Source organism: Myotis brandtii, unplaced genomic scaffold, assembly GCF_000412655.1.
Source record: "Myotis brandtii unplaced genomic scaffold, ASM41265v1 scaffold1084, whole genome shotgun sequence".
Lineage (NCBI taxonomy): Eukaryota > Metazoa > Chordata > Mammalia > Chiroptera > Vespertilionidae > Myotis > Myotis brandtii.
In genome coordinates this window covers 498748-514724 of record NW_005353690.1, presented here as the reverse complement: position 1 = coordinate 514724, position 15977 = coordinate 498748, and the positions used below count along the sequence as shown (strand labels likewise).

Genomic DNA, 15977 nt, shown 5'->3' with positions numbered 1-15977 from the left:
CCACACTTCTCTTCACCTGGAGGCTGATCTGCATGGAGGTCCAACCACGGGCTCCTTGCCCTTGGGCCTGGCGAGGTGCAGCCAGCGGGGAGCATGGGCAGAAGGCTGGAGGAAGGGGGAGAGGACAGGAGGAGCGGAGGTGGGCTGCATGCACTGGCTGGGACCCTTGTCCACAGGTCACACACAGTGCCCTGGTCAGCCTCTCCACCCAGACTCTCTATCTCCAGGTTCGGAGAACCACCTGCTGCCCACCCCTGTTTGGTCCTATAGGGGCCTCACAATTTCCACACCTATCACTGTCCTGCCTCTTAAGAGCCACACTTTTGCCAAGAGCCCTTGTATTAATCTTTGTACGAGCGAGTGAGTTTGCATGTACTGTTGCTTGCCAGGACCCTGACTCGGAGACCTCTGAAGTTAGTGGTATTGTTATTCCCACTTTATAGCTTGGGAAAGTTCTGTAACTGGCGAAGCTAAAAGTGGTAGAGGTAGATTCAAACCGGGCTGTACAAGTCCATGGCAGATTCTCATCTTCACTAGCAAACCATCTCAGGTTAGTCAGACACAGATGGGGATGTACCCTGCTTCCTGTTTGTACACGGCACAATAGTTCAAACAACACTGTCCATTGCCACCTGGCCCTCCAGGTCTGCACCTACTGCAAGGGAAGTTGCTTGTGCTCCCCCCTCCCCAAACCTGCTGGATGGAAGGTGCATACGCCCAAATAAAAAACCCGTCTCACTGCGGCAGTAGCCAGGTCCTCCGGATATACTGCCCGGCTCTGAGCCTCAATGTCCTTTTAATGAGGCAAACCTTGGTCGCCTCCCACAGTGGACCCTCCTCTGAAAGGTTCTCATGAAAGGAAGTGAACAAATGCTTTAAGAAGTGGTCGGGAGGGATAAAAATAAGTAACTCCCCATGGGACAAGACAGCTGTCCATCCTACTGGTCTCGTTGATGCCTACCTGAGATGCTTTCTGCATGTGAGCCCAGAGGACAGCTTCATATTCCTTACAGTTGGGGCGAAATCAGGGCAGGAATGGCCTACATCGTATTTGGGGGGTGTCTCAGTTTGTGGAATTTGTGTTGTTCACACCCAAACATCTCAAAAACAGGTCACAGGAAGAGGTTAACTGTTGAGCAACTGAAACCCCTCCAGCAAAGAAAGAGCATGAGGTTAGATGGAAACTGAGAGAAGAAAGAAGAAGGCAGACTTGACATTGTTAGCTCAAATCCCAGTGAAAACACAGGTCTTCCAAGGAAGTAGAAGAGGACTCTGGCAGATGACAGTGTACCCCACAATTGACAGCAGTCCTGCATGCCGAGGGCCTTCATTCATCCCTCCGTGTGGAAAATGCTTGCTCAGGGCACCTGTGAGACATGCCAGACACCATGGAATCCAAGGACGGCTGAGGCTGGACCGGGCACCCACCGCAGGAACCAGAGTTACTCAGATGGTGAAGAGCTAAGTGGCAGAACACAGAGTACTTTGGCAGTTTGCATGAAGAAAGTGACTTCTAACATGGGGTGGGGGAGCATGAGAAGGCTGTAGGAGGCCTTGGGGAGGGGGTGGCATTGGGGCTGAGCCATGAACTTGGAGAGGACATGCAGAGCTGGAAGGGAAAGGCCGCCCTGGAAAGGGGCCAGCATAGCCTATCAAACAGGATGTACACCAGGAAGGGTCTGTCTGGAGAACGTGGTTCCTGAGAATCAGATAGAAACAGGGCTGGAAAGAGAGAGCCATGAGCTTTGTTGGGAATCCCTGCAAGGCTGAGGCTGAAGTGCATGTTATTAAGTAAAGACACTTCAAGGAAAGAGCAAAGGCCCCCAGAAAGGAGACTCCACACTCCTCTCCATCTAGTCTCTGCAGAAGGAACTGAGTTTGGAGCTGAGAGCTGTGGGCTCCCTGAAGGCAGGGAGGGCCTGCCTTGCTCACTAGTGTGCCCATAGCCCCCCCGGACCAGCACCTGGCACACAGTGGAAGGTCGAGGACTGGCAGAAAGAGAGGCTGGAAGCAAGGAATAATGTCACTACCTGTGGACCATTTGCCACACCCAGGCCCCATGCTGGCACATGGACTACCTCACCTCCTTTAGCTTCACAACTCTTCACTGGAGTCAATACTATTTTACCTGCTTCTCAGGTGAGGAACCTTCAGCTCTGCAAAGGCATGTGACTAATAAGTGACAGAGTTTGAATTCAAACCCAGGTTTGTATCACTGCATCTTTCTAGCAACATGCAATTCCAGAGCCCAGCATACAGAGTACTTGGAAGCCCAATTTATTTTAGATAAATCCCCAAACACAGAAATCCAGGACATCAGCCAGGAGGACCTCCCTGGTGGCTCTGTAGGTGAAAAGCAAAGCCCCTGGGCCCCGCAGGGCAGAACCTGGCAGGTAACACCCATCAGGTGGGCCCTGCTGTTTACCTCTAACAGCCTCAGTGACTGGAAAGTCCCTGGCATACATAAGTGCTGAAAAAATGATCATTGTTGATGAGATTTAAATAAGAGTAAAGGGATTAGGATTATGATACCGACATGGTACCTATGTACCATCTCAATTAGAGTTCTGAGGGGTCTGGATGGTTCATCTCAAATTGCCTGCGCAAATCCAAGCATCAGAGAAAAATCTAGATTTTTTTTATCTGAAAGAGATATTCCAGTTTAATGATCCCCAATCCCTGATATTAGAGACAAGGAAGTTGAGATCCAGAGAAATGAATGACTTGCCGAGGTCGCATAGTGAGTTCAAGGTGGGGTGGGCTTAAGCTCAGGTCCCTGGACTCCCTGTCCAGTGCTCCTCCCACGACCCATGGCCTCTCTCCTGACTTTATCTGAACCCACTTCGGCATCTGCTCCCTGGCCTTTGGAGGAGCCAGCCCTTTGGGTGCCATCTGCTCTGCTGGCTGGTAGCTCTCAGGACATCGCTGCCGACAACCAAATTACAGCAGGTCCAGGAGCCCTCATTCCCGAGCTGGAGCAGGTGAAGGTCAGGGCTCAACACCAACCCTCAGGAGAGGACTTTCGCAGTCCCTATATCAGAAACTGCCAAGCCCCCTAGAAAGCGTGCCTGCCACGCCCCTCCTTACTGTACACACTCACAGACCCACAAGCCAATCAGCAATTCTCTGGTTGGTGAGAGGCGAGACGGGGAAGCCTGTAATTATGAATTTACTGAGCAGAAAGGTGCCAGGGCTCATTCTCCATCTTCTATTAGGCACTGAAATGAGACACAGTTATGCATCTCAAACACTTACCGCCCTCGTCTGATGCTGAAATCACTGCGCCTGAGAGTGTGGGGGACCCACAGAAAACAATAACGTGTGATAGGAATAAGCAGCCGCTCATTTCATACACCACGAAAGGGACTGATTAGGAAACAAACAGCAGAGGAATGGAAGAGAAGGAAACAGGCCAGGATGTGGGCTCCAGCCTGCCTCACTGGAGTCCCCACTGGGGATGACCCAGCCTGAGAGTTGTCCTCCCGCCCCAGCTCCAGGCCCCCTAGCAGAGCGGCCAGGCCCAGGCCCCAGCTGCCTGAGGCTGCTCCATCTCACCAAAGCTGGGGCTTCCAGGGTGGTTTCCACTCCAGGACACCAATCCTCCTCAGTGGTGACCCGCCCTAGGAAACCCTCAACCCTGCCCACCAGCTCTCTCTCCAGCTCCCAATTAGCTGATTTTCAAACAAAGTCTTCAAGGTAGCATTCAGCCCAACCCTGGTTCTTAAAGACAAGCAATGGGACCGAGTCATCGCCAGATTGCCCCCAAAGGACTCACTGAATCAGGGAGCGTGGGAAAGTGGTGAGAAAGCAGCGGAGCTCAGTGGCTGTGAATCAAACCCAAACACACTCCAATTTTCCCTTCTTTGAAATCAGATTTTAATTCTGCATGATCTCAGGGAAGACGGACTCATTTTTAGAAGCTGATCATCATTCTGATTAAAGAAATTGGAGCTGTCTTTGTTTTATGTGGCAGGTTTTGAAGAGCTCAAACTAATTTTCATGAAATAGCACCATCCTCTCGGATCCCTGATGGTAGAGAAGAAAGTGATGACAGAGTATTTTAAACTGGCAATTACCTCACAGAATTACTTTGGAGTTTACAAGGTGTTTTCACAGACATTACGGTGTTCTGATTTTATTGTTCACGGCAGGTGTAGGTTGAAGAGGTATTCCTAAGTATACCTGCTTTACAGATAAGGAAACTGAGGCATGAGCAGGCACAAGTCCTGGCTGAGGTCACACACAATCATGTGGGGGCTTCGGAAGCTCTCCAAGTCTCCCTTACTTGCCCACAGCGCTTTCTCTGACCCACTGGACAGAGTGCTAACCCTCAGGACATTTACTATGGAGCAATAGAAATCTGGGAAAGCATATTCTAAGATGTTGCAAAAACCCATCTCTACACCCATGACAAATCCAGGAACCAACTGGGTGGCCACACATGCTTTTTAAATGAAATAAAATAGAAGAGAAAAATAAGAGCATGTCCTTGAAGATAAGCACAATGTAGTGAGACTTTTGTCTCAGCCATCCGTGTATATGTACATACTGAGTGTGACATAAATGTATTTCTCTCTGTGAGTCATTGTGTTGGTTAATTTTATGTGTCAACTTGGCTGAGCCATGGTGTCCAGATATGTGGTCAAACATTATTTTGGATGTCTCTGTAAGAATGTTTTGAATGAGACTAACATTTAAACCGGTGGGCACTGGTGAAGCAGACTCCCCCCTGTAATGCAAGTGAGTGGCATCAAGTCAGTTGAAGATTGAACAGAACAAAGTCCTGCCTCCCCTGAGCAAGAGGGGATTCTGCCTACAGACAGCCTTGGACTTGAACTACAACCTGAGCTCTCCTCTGAGTGTCCAGTCCACGGGCCCACCCTGCAGACTTTGGACTTGGAGCCTCCATAATTGCATGACCCAATTCCTTAAAATCTCTCCCCCCACCCCCACCGTGTGTGTGTGTGTGTGTGTGTGTGTGTGTGTGTGTGTGTGTGTGTGATTTCTGCTTCTCTGGAGAAACCTGACTAATACAGTTATGATAAAAAAAAATTTAAAAGACACTGTTAGAGATAGTGGACATCTTTTGTTTTTTGCTACCATGCATTTATCCATCCCTTCACACTCTCTCAGCCCAAAAGTTGCATTAACTCCACCCTTTCTCCATGTGTGTACACATGACCTGGGCCCACACCAATCAGCACAGAGCAGGAGTTGGGCTGGCACACTAATTGGTTCAGGCATAGGTCCCTGGACAAATCAGAATCTCTGTGAGGCAACAAGACTTCGGATGGGAGTGCAGAGGAAAAGTCCCAGCTCTTCCATTGGATGAAACCTTGGAGCGGTTGGGCCTGAAAAATACAGGCCCCATCTTGTAACCATGGGGGTGGGAGGTGGGGACAGGAGCCTGAAAAGAATGAAGCCAGCATACTGAGGAGCACAGGGCTGAGCCAGAGGACGGAGCTCACTGGGTCCCAGTCCCGGTGACGTCATATAGATGTCTAGATCATGTGCACTGAAGCCAGCTCTATGCTTATACTTTCCAGTGACATGAGCCAAATTTCCCCCATTGCATAAGCCCACGTGGATTCGGTTTTCTGACACCTGTTAATGAAAGAATCCTAACCCATAAAAATCCAGCCATCTAGCCAAAAGAGTAGTGTCTCTCTCCACGCCCTCGCTAATAGATTATTGTTTCACAGGAAGAAGTAAGCATGCCAAAGAGATCTCCAAGTCCGACTGCTCACAGAGATAAATTAGAATTTTGCAAATAATGAGGCTTTATTCTAGGTGAGCTTTCGGTGTGTGTTTTGGGTGTGTCTACTACCTTTCATAACCAAACACAATGCTCCCCTCTCTGCCCAGAATTTGCCTTGAGGGCTGTGCTGGCAGGTCTCCTGGGATGCTCTCCATCTGTTCATGCCTCTGTGTCTTCTGCACAAGTGGCTTACCCTCCCCCCCCCCAGCCCCCTCATCTAGGGACTCATCCTTCAAATGCGGACGGACTCTGACCCTGGCAGAGGTCTAGGATGGCCCTACTATGTGTTAGTGCAGGAACCAGTGCCCACCAAAGTCTCACATTTTACAACTCTGTTGTATCTGCACATTAATGCTGTCCCATAAGCTCCTGGAGGTCAGAAATTATGTATTTTTTGACCACTATTCTCTCCATTCCCAAGCCAGAGCCTGATACACAGGAAGTATGTGATAAATGTTTGGGAACATATAAATAAATGGATGAATAAATGTATAAATGAATGAACAATGAGTGAATGAATGAAGAATGACTACTCCACAGTGGAGTATATGAGATGGCAGCTGGGATCACCTAGCTGAAGTACAAATTAAATCTTGGTTCTGGGCCACCTAGCTCAAACCGGGACCAAACTGCAATGCTAGTTTTACCCTGCTCTAATCCAGGCCTTATAAGTACTTCAAATATTCAATTTTGTCCGTGTAAAGCATATCTGCGAATGCTTCACAGAAACAACATATTTCATACATGATTTACAATGACAGCAGTGGTCCACTAGCTGGAATTTCATAACGAGTCACCTTGAATCCACAAATAAGACTTCAGGAACCAGCACCCAACCAGCACAGGAAATCAGTGCAGGCCTGTTGAGGGGAAGGAGCTGGGCCTGAAGACAAAATTGCATCGAGGGAAACTTGGACAATGCAGAGGACAGTTGCTACAAGTCAGCATGCATTCATTCATCCCGCCAATTTCTGAGGTGGGTGCAAAGGGTACAGACATGCCAACTCAGAGAAGAGTTCCCTGCCCTCCAGGGACTGAGGGTCTGATCAAGGCCCCTCCACTGTGCCCACTGAGGTCATCTCCAGTCACCGAAAGCTCTGCAGAGCTCCACCTGCCAGTCCCTCCTAGAGACCAGGAACCTCGTCACTCCCCTTGTCTCCCCCACAGTGCTGCACTATAGGTAATTTCATCTCGCACAGGTGAGGCCCAGGGACAGGAAGCTCCGTATCCATCAATAATGTGTGCATCCCATCCATGCAGCCGTGGGTGTGAAGTTGTCTGTAAGAGCTGGCCACTAGCTACAGTCTACATGTCCACACCATCCAGGTGTGACCATGTGAATAGTGAGAGAACATCACAGTGACACTTCCACACCCAAACAGGCACGAACCTGGGTGTGTCTTCTCTACAGGTCCTTTCACCTGCTGGGTGAAGAGGCTTCTGCAGCCCTATGGGGTGGTGAGGCCTCAAGATAGAAGGGCCCACCCACCAACCAGGGTCATCCACATCAGGCAAGAAGTAAGCCATTACTGGGACAAGGCTCTGAACCAGTAGATTTGTGTGTGACAGACAGTAGTCGGCACCACCCAAACTAGCATAGGCAGAAGCGCAGCCAGCATGCTGCTGTTCAGAGCCAGGACCCGGTCCTGACGCTGGGCGCCTGGGGGCTGGATCACTGGGGGCTGGATCCCGGTACATCAGGCTCCCCAGAGGGAAAGTCCCCCTTAGGTATCAACAGCCCCCTCCTTGCTCCCAAAGCCAGACTGAAGGTCACCAAATCCAAAGAAGTGGGAAACAACCATGCTGAGATCTACTGGGCAGAGAAACCTGCATATTCCTCAGTGACCCCTCCCAAGGTTCAGCCCTAGAGAGGCACTACATGTGTGCATCTGAGGATGGTGGGGGGTAACATAGCACAGGCCACATTTCTGTTTCATCCAAGAGACACTAGGCATTCGTTCATCTAAATTAGCAAAATGGACAAGTGTCTTTTTTAGACATACTCCAATGTGTAATTTGTAAATTTAGAATATCATTAAATAACCAGTATTTTTTCCTGTCTGCTTTTCTCATTTTAAACTCTTGTTTTCTAGCAGTGGGAGCCATGAATTATCTTTTTATTTCTTTTTCAGGAGAACGATACTTACCTGTAGCATTTACGGTCCAGTTGTGCGACTGGCAGCAGTTTGAAGCCCATGATGGGCGTGCAGCCCTGCCACCTGCTTCACCTGCCACCTGACTTCCTGTCACTGTCTCAGAAATGAGTGCCACATCCATAAAAGGAAAAGTGTCCGAGGGTGTGGGTGTCATAGCACAACCCATTATTACCACTAGTGGGGGAAACCAAGTCACAGCAACCGTCCTCCCAAGAGGAGGTCACAGTGCTGTCTCTGGACAATCTCACATGCAGGTGGGGGACTCAGGGGCTCAGCCTGGCCATCACCCAGCAGAAAACCAGAATGCAACCACAGCTGGGGCACTGTCTGCTCACTGTTCCTTTGCTTCTACTACTGTCTTTTGAGCACAAGAACAGTGACACTGGTGGTTAGGGATAGGCCTGGCAAAAGGCCTAAAGGATGGGGAAGAGAGAGCCATGGGGGGCCAGACTGAGAGTCTGGGCGCCACCAGGCAACCAGCCTGGTCCCTGGGAAACTCAGCACCAAGCTCAGCTACTCAGAGCTCTTAATCCTCACTTCCCAGTTTATTAACCGGGGCTGGGGAAATGTTATTACCATGGACAGAGCCTTTGGAAGCAGCCTGCAGGAGGGTGAGCCTGTGAGTAGCCCCATTCAGAGATTAGGCCTTCACTGGACCCCTGAGGTCCCCTCTGTGGTGTCCCCTCCCCCAGGCCTCCCTGTCCCTGGCCTTGAGGGCCACCCCCCAGGGTGCAGAACCACCTTTCCCTCGCCAAGTCTGCTGTTCCCAGCAGAGCTGAGCCTGGGCCTCAGCGAGCCCAGGCAGCCCACGATGGAACTCTATTATTACACCACGGCGGCCCTTTATATTCCAGGCGCTGAGCTCTGGGTAGGGGAGTCGCTAAGCAATGACTCTCTTCACTCCAAGTCTGGCTGTGAGGCTTTAAAAACACAGCACTCTCAATAGCAGCCTGGGCTGGGAGGAAAGAATCATAAACTTCTTTCCAGTGTCTCACTTAAAGAAACAGGCCAGCTCTGAATTTGGGGTCAGACGCCCCAGCTAGACTTGGCATCAGTGTGGTCACTCTCTCCCACCCCAGCCCTTGGCCCAGCCCATGAGGAATGTCCTCTCCAGGAGGAGAGGCTGGCTGCCAGGCTTCTAAGGAGCCCCACTGGCTTCTGGGTGTGCAGAAATGGAGGGACGGCACCGAATGGGGCAAAGGGAGCATTTGCCATCACTTTTGGTGCCCTGAGACCAAGGGGACAGAGCAGCACTTGGTCCAGCACCCACTGGGGCAGGCATGGCTCCATGCAGCCCCACCACATGCAGGAGGCCTGGGGTGAAGTGCACTGAATAGAGGCCCCGCAGCTCTCCCAGACATCAGCTCCCACACTCCCCCATGTTGGCCTGGCATTAGTCACGTGGGCATCACCCAAACAAATCCTCTCTCCCAGACAAGTCTTCTCCTCTCCTTTCACGGTCAGAGGAGGAGGTGGGGAGGTCTTAGCTCATACCTATTGACGTGTCAACTGAAGGCATCCGTAAAAGCCTCCCCTCTCTGAGTCACTGTGGTGAGGACACTACAGGTATCAGGGATGATTACCTAAGGCCACAGTCCTACTAAGAAGCGGCCCTTCTTTCCTCAGTTTTCCCATCTGTAAAACAGTGTTACTAGACATAGAGTGAGGAGGGAGGAGAGCTGACTGAGTTTGTTTTGGGTTAAGTCTAGGAGACATGAGAGTGCAGTGCTCCAGGCTCCACGGAACACAGGCCATCACTGACGTGGGGAGGGCTCCCCGGTGGCTTTGGCGGCAGAACCATGGAATGGTGATGACTCTGACCCCTTGGGGTGGTATTTACTGGAAAACAAAGGACTGGTGTTGAGGTTTCTCTTGAGACTCTGCATCTTTGCTTAAATTGGCTTCTTAGTGGCCTACAGCTACAGGTGCATTGGGAGAGCTGCCCTCAGAGAACATGGTGCTCATGTGGTGTGTGGGCTCAATCACACTCCTGGCCCCACCTTCTCTCTCCCAATAAGGACAGCTGGCATGGGGCACACTTTGTCTGCTCGGGTAGTGGCCCAATTCACTGAGCCAGAACCTGGTAAGTTCAGGAGATGTCTTTGCTTCTTCCAGCCTCTGGGGACCTCTACAAGTGACAGGTGACTGAAGAGTCAGCAAGAAGTGTCCACGCCCTGAAGCTTCCTCACCCACAAAAGGGCTTCACTTACACCCTGTGATACGGTGTTCTGGCCCATTTCATTTCCTATCCTTAGCAAAAGAAGAAATGGAAAGCCCCTTCCTTAGACTGGTGTGAAATCTCTAACTAGACTTTTCTAACTGAAAAAAAATAAAAAAGGCAATAGGGTTGGAAATGATGCTAAATGCAGGGTGTTGGGGGAACCCAGCTGAGGGCCCACTGCTCTCAGATCCTGGGCCTCGGTAGCTCTCCCAGTTACCCCTCTGCTGGAAATGCCTCCCTGGCTCCACCCCTACCACTGCTGTCCCCCTCAGGGTTGACCTGTTTCTCAAAGCCCAGCCACCCACCTCCCAACCCACGGAGTCTTCAAGCAAAGAAGCCAGTAATGCCAGCATACATGAGGTAGCAGGCGATTTGGGGCACATTTAAGCCAAATGGCAGCACTTCTGCTACCTAATGTCCAGTAGGAGGCTCTCTGCCCTGCCCTCTCCTTTTCGTCGATCGCCTCCCTTTCCTTCTCAATTTCAGGGCAAATCAGGAAGTGAACAGTTTCTGCCCTGCTGCTCTATATTCATGTAATTAATGCTATTTAATTCCATGATGAGCCAAAGTCCATAAAATACAAAACATATTTCAGTTGCATGCCGCATATCTTGGCAGCAATCTCCCCTGCAGCCGGAAGCCAAATAGAGAGCTATAGTCACTCCTTAAAAGAAAAAAATGCTCAGAATGAGGAAAACAAAGTTTTGGGGGCCAGGCACTCCTACCTGGAACTATGCAAGGAGGGAGCAGAATAGGGGGTTCTCTATCTCAAAGTTTGGAAATAATCTCCATCACCATGACAACACAGAATTTTTAAAATACTCAGTAGTGATCACTAACGTTAGTATAATATATCATTCCTCCTAAGGAAGTTGTTCTTGACCCTCCTTATTCCCATGTGGGCCCCCAGTAGTGGGGACCTGTGACACCAAGTCATACTGCCTCTCCCACCTGATGTGCAAACAAAAATGAGTCCAATGACGCAGGAGATAGGCAGTTTCTGGTAATGATTCCTACATTCCCATCTCCCAACTCCTTTGCCCCTGCCCACCCACTCCTTAGACTTCACCCTACTCCTGCATTTATGCCAGCAACACACAAAGCAAGGAGAAGGAAACCATTTCACAAGCGAGGCACAGAATGAAGACCCTCAGATGCCATTCTCCAAGGCGCCCATTACTGTACAGCAGCAACACACATGGTCCTCAGTGAGTCAACCTCAGCCCCCAGCATCGATGCCAGGCCATCTTACCAGCACTCTGGATGGGATTGACTCCCCTGCAACCGGAAGCCGAATAGAGAGCTATATTCACTCCTTAAAAGAAAAAAATGCTCAGAATGATGAAAACAAAGTTTTGGGGGCCAGGCACTACTACCTAGAAATATGCAAGGAGGGAGCAGAATAGGGGGTTTTTTATCTCAAAGTCTGGAAATAATCTCTGTCCCACAGTACCCCTGTGCCTTGGATGTGCCTCTTTCTCTCTGGGTGACAAGAATATAGAGGCAGGCATGTTACTGGAGGGCCCAGGGCAAGGCCAAGCAGCGAAAGAATTCATGTTAGATGCTAACACCCCCTTTCAGGACCTGCTCAGAAGCTGTGTCACTGAGGGCACAAGAAGGTAAGTGATAGATCCAAGGTGTAAGAGACCATCAAATCCACTGCAAACCTAAAGGTTTTTAACTAGACTTGGAAGTTCTCATACATCATCACTCACCGGACAGAAACACAGAGTATTCCATGCAGATAGTAAGACATCTACTAGCTCTAGCCACCTCCTCCTCTTCACAGCCTGAAATTCCACCATCAGCACCACCCCTCATTTGTGTATAAACCTTGCCTTCTACAAACTCCTTCATATGCAATAAACACTCATGACTCCAAAAATATTTATCCATTGGTATCCAACCCATGATTATTGTCATCCAGATGGGGCCACTGAGACTCAGAGCATTTCATGAACTTGCCCAAAGCCATGTTCTTCATATGTCTACCACCCAGGTCTTCTGGAAAATCCAGTACTTCCCTTGTAAATACTTCCTGAAAAGCCACCCATCAGAGTCACCACTGAAGATTGTGTATCCAACGTGGGAAGGAGAAGTCTAAAAGGCCCAATGACCAAGGCACAGTTGTTAACTAGAAGGAGAGCAAGGCATTCCAGCCTATTAGAATATAAAAACTAAACCATTTTGAACTCTGGTCACCTGATAAGCCTTGATAACTTGCATGCAATAGAAAGGTCCCTTGCCTTCATCCCAAGGAGGTGGCACAAGTGGACAAGTTCTGCGGGGCCAAGGGATGGTTGGTACAAAGGACGAAGAAATAAGCAGGGAAGATGACCCAAGCCCATCCGTGCATTTGTTCAACAACACTTATTCAGCTCCTACGAACATTCCAGGAACCCATGTTCTGAGGAAACACAATGAATAACGTCTTTGATGTCACGAACTTACATTTAATGGGGGAAAGTCAGACAATAAACAAGAAAAGTAGTGGCTTACAGAGTGTTGAGATCTTTCAAAGAGAAGGCACAGTCTTTTGATACAGCGTACCTGTGGGGACAGGGTGTTCCCAGCTGGAGTGGCTAGTGGAGGTCTCCCTGAGGTGATGCTTTGGGGGGGAATAAATGACCAGGAGGAGCCAGCCAAGCAAAAATTTGGGAAAAGAGCACCCTAGGCCAAAGGAAAAGTGAGTCTGAGGAGGGAGCAGACTCGGCAAGGAAAAGGCAGAAGGCTGAGGAGCTGGAGGAAATTGAGTGAGCAGGGAAGTGTGAGCAACGAGTTCATAGAGGAAGGCAGGGGACAGATGGAGGGCATTTAAAACCCTGGGAAGGAACTTTAACTTCTTTCCAAATGGCATAGGAAGCCACAAAAAGGAGTGTGTGTTTTTGTTTGTTTTTGTTATTGTTGTTGCTTTATTTCAGAGAGAGGAAGGGAGAGAGTAGGGGGGTGGGGATAGAAACATCAGTAATGAGAGAAAATCATTGATCAGCTGCCTCCTGCATGCCCCCTACTGGGGATCGAGACCGAAACCTGGGCATATGCCCTGACTGGAATCAAATCATGACCTCCTGGTGCATGGGTCGACACTCAACTGCTGAGCCACACCAAACTGGCCACAAAAAGGTATTAAGCAAGGGGGTGACATGGTCAGTCTGGCTGCTGGGTGGAGAAAGGTTAGTGGGTGGAACAGGAGATCTGCCGGAGGTCACTGAAGGGTGCTGGTGACCTGGATCAGATACCAGTAGTAAAAACAGAGAAGACATTGCTCCACAGGGCTTGCTGCTGACTATGGAAATGAGAAGGAGCACAAGAGGGTAATTCGTAGTCCCTCCTCACTTTCGGCTGGAGCCCCTGGGTGGATAGTTATGCCATTGTACCAACATGGGGAAGACTGGGGAGGAGCCGGGCAGGGGAGCGAAGAAGTCAAGAGTTCCGTTTGAGACACCAAGGGCAAGGTTGTCGGCAGAGCCAGCCACACCCAGATTGGCCCTAAAGGGAATCATGGAGGGAAGTGGTTTACAGAGGACCCAGCTGTGTGGTCTGCATAGGGCATCTCATTTAAATGCTCCAAAGAGGGTCCAATGCTATCCTTTTTTCTAGATGAGAAACTGATCCCAGCAACTAATCTGAAATGAGGCTAAGATCTGAGCCTCAGCTGCAGAAAACTCGGGGGCCATCGGGGCCTCTGCTGTGACACCTCCTTCCTCGATGCAGAGGTTGCACCAGGGAGCACGGCTAGAAGAAGATGATGCCAACGAAAATGTTTTCCTTAGGGACCTAGCATTTTGCACTTATTTTTTTGTGTGAAAGAGGAACTATCATATCAAAACTTCAAATTGCAAATGCTTATGAAAGACAGGCTGAACTATAAACTTCCTAAGTTTCCAACCAAAATTAATAATATTAAAGGAGTGAACATGGCAAGGGGCTCAGCATTCGTCCCATACTAACAAGGAGCCTCTCTTCACTCGGCTCTGAAGAGCAGCCTGGGCACCCAGTTGCTCAGACTCCGCAGGGCAGAGTCTGAAAGAAATTGGATTGAGACCAAAAGAACTCCGAGGAAAGACAAGATCTTTTTTTTAAATTGTGGTAAAATGTAGAATTTACCACTTTAACAACTTTTAAGTGTACAGTTCATTGGCATTAAGTACATTCACTATGTTGTACAGCCATCACCACCACCCATCTCCAGAACCTTTTCATCTTCCCAACTGAAACTGTGTGTCCATTAAAAAATAACTCCCCAAATATCTCTCCCCCTGCCCCTGGCAACCACCATTCTACTCTCTGTCCCTATGAATTTGACTACTGTACTTTAGGAACCCCACATAAACGGAATCACAAGAACTTGTGCTTGTGTGTCTGGCTTATTTCACTTAGCATGTCTTCAAGTTTCACCCGTGATGTAGCATGTGAAGTAAGACCATTTTTAATAAAGAAAAATAGATTATCACTCCCAAAAGAAACTTCTGGATTTTAAACCCGTGCTCACAGGTGCCATTTCATGCACACTGGTGAGAATGGGAAGAAATGACAAAATGGGCTGATGTGGACCAATGACTGTCGAAGTGTACTGAGTGAAAGCCCCCTTAACCCACCGGAATCTCTAGGTTCACACAGTTAGAATAACATGCCCCTGGGAAGAACTTTAATCCCTCCCAGAGCTCTGCCCTAAAGGGTTCCTGATTAAGCAAGTTTTGGAAACACCAAGTCCCCCTCCTCCAGAGCCACGAGGCACATTAGCTTATTAAAGGTTCTGAGAGGTTGTTTATGAGATGCCTTATTAACCAGGGCTTCTCAGATGTGTCTAAGGTGCCTTTTTATTGTTTATTGCTTAACGCCAATGAATATCCCCAGCACACACTTTAGATGCCTTATTAACCAGGGCTTCTCAGATGTGTCTAACTAAGGTGCCTTTTTATTGCTTATTGCTTAATGCCAATGAATATCCCCAGCACACACTTCGGGAGTTGTTGGTAGGCTGGCTTCCATTCCTCACAACGCTCTTGCATCTATGTTCTCACTGTTTCTTTTTAAATTCTATCAAGTAGATGGAGAGATTTAAGGTAATTTTGCTTTATGTATTGAAAGAAAGCTTCCAAGATTTAGGTCTAGAAGGAAAGTCTCTAGGTGAGGAGCATCAGCTAAAACCAGTGGCAGGGACTCTGACCCCCATGAGTTCCCCTTTCTGCTAAAGGCCCACTCATGTAATACATGGTGTCCACCATCTGTATGGCCCACAGGACATCGCCTCTCAACCTCCTGGCAGAAGCCTGCACGCCTGTTACAACTCCCTTCTCCTGGCTCCTCTTAGCACAGTTGAAAGAGGCTGCAATTTTCTCTATGATTTTCTGAAATCCGACAGCAAAACAGAATAAATATAGGGAAAGGAAACACATAAAATAAGTCTATCTGAGCAAAGTATGGGTTTCTGTTTCATCCATTCCTAGCTCATTCCCAGGCTCAAAGTCCTCACCATCCTCACATGCAAAGAGTGGTTCCACTTAAAGGCATCTTGCCCAAATACATCTCTGCCTCCCTACCTATAACACAGGTATTGCTGGTGCCCTATGGGGGCTGCTGTTTTATTTGGGGATAATAACTCTTCTTCCATGGCCTGTGGGGCAAGTCTATGCTGATGAAGGGGTGAATATTCATGGTGTCAGAGGTGGCACCCCAAACAGGTCCCTAGGACTAATGACACACCTCACAGGTAGCAGTGGGGGCTCCCATCACTCTCTGGACCTCAGTCTTTATGCCTGAACACTAAGGGGTCCTGAGGGTCTAGCTAGGAATCAAAACTGAACATGCTGCATAGTGGCACAATAGGAGTTAAACCGGG

The 15977-nt window shown here is 49.1% G+C and overlaps 1 protein-coding gene across 3 annotated transcripts in view; it reads right to left on the bottom strand.

The window, feature by feature from the left end:
- Positions 1 to 15977, bottom strand: part of PLXNA4 (plexin A4) — a 435216-nt gene that overhangs the window by 359096 nt on the left and 60143 nt on the right. The gene's annotated exons all lie outside the window — the stretch shown is intronic.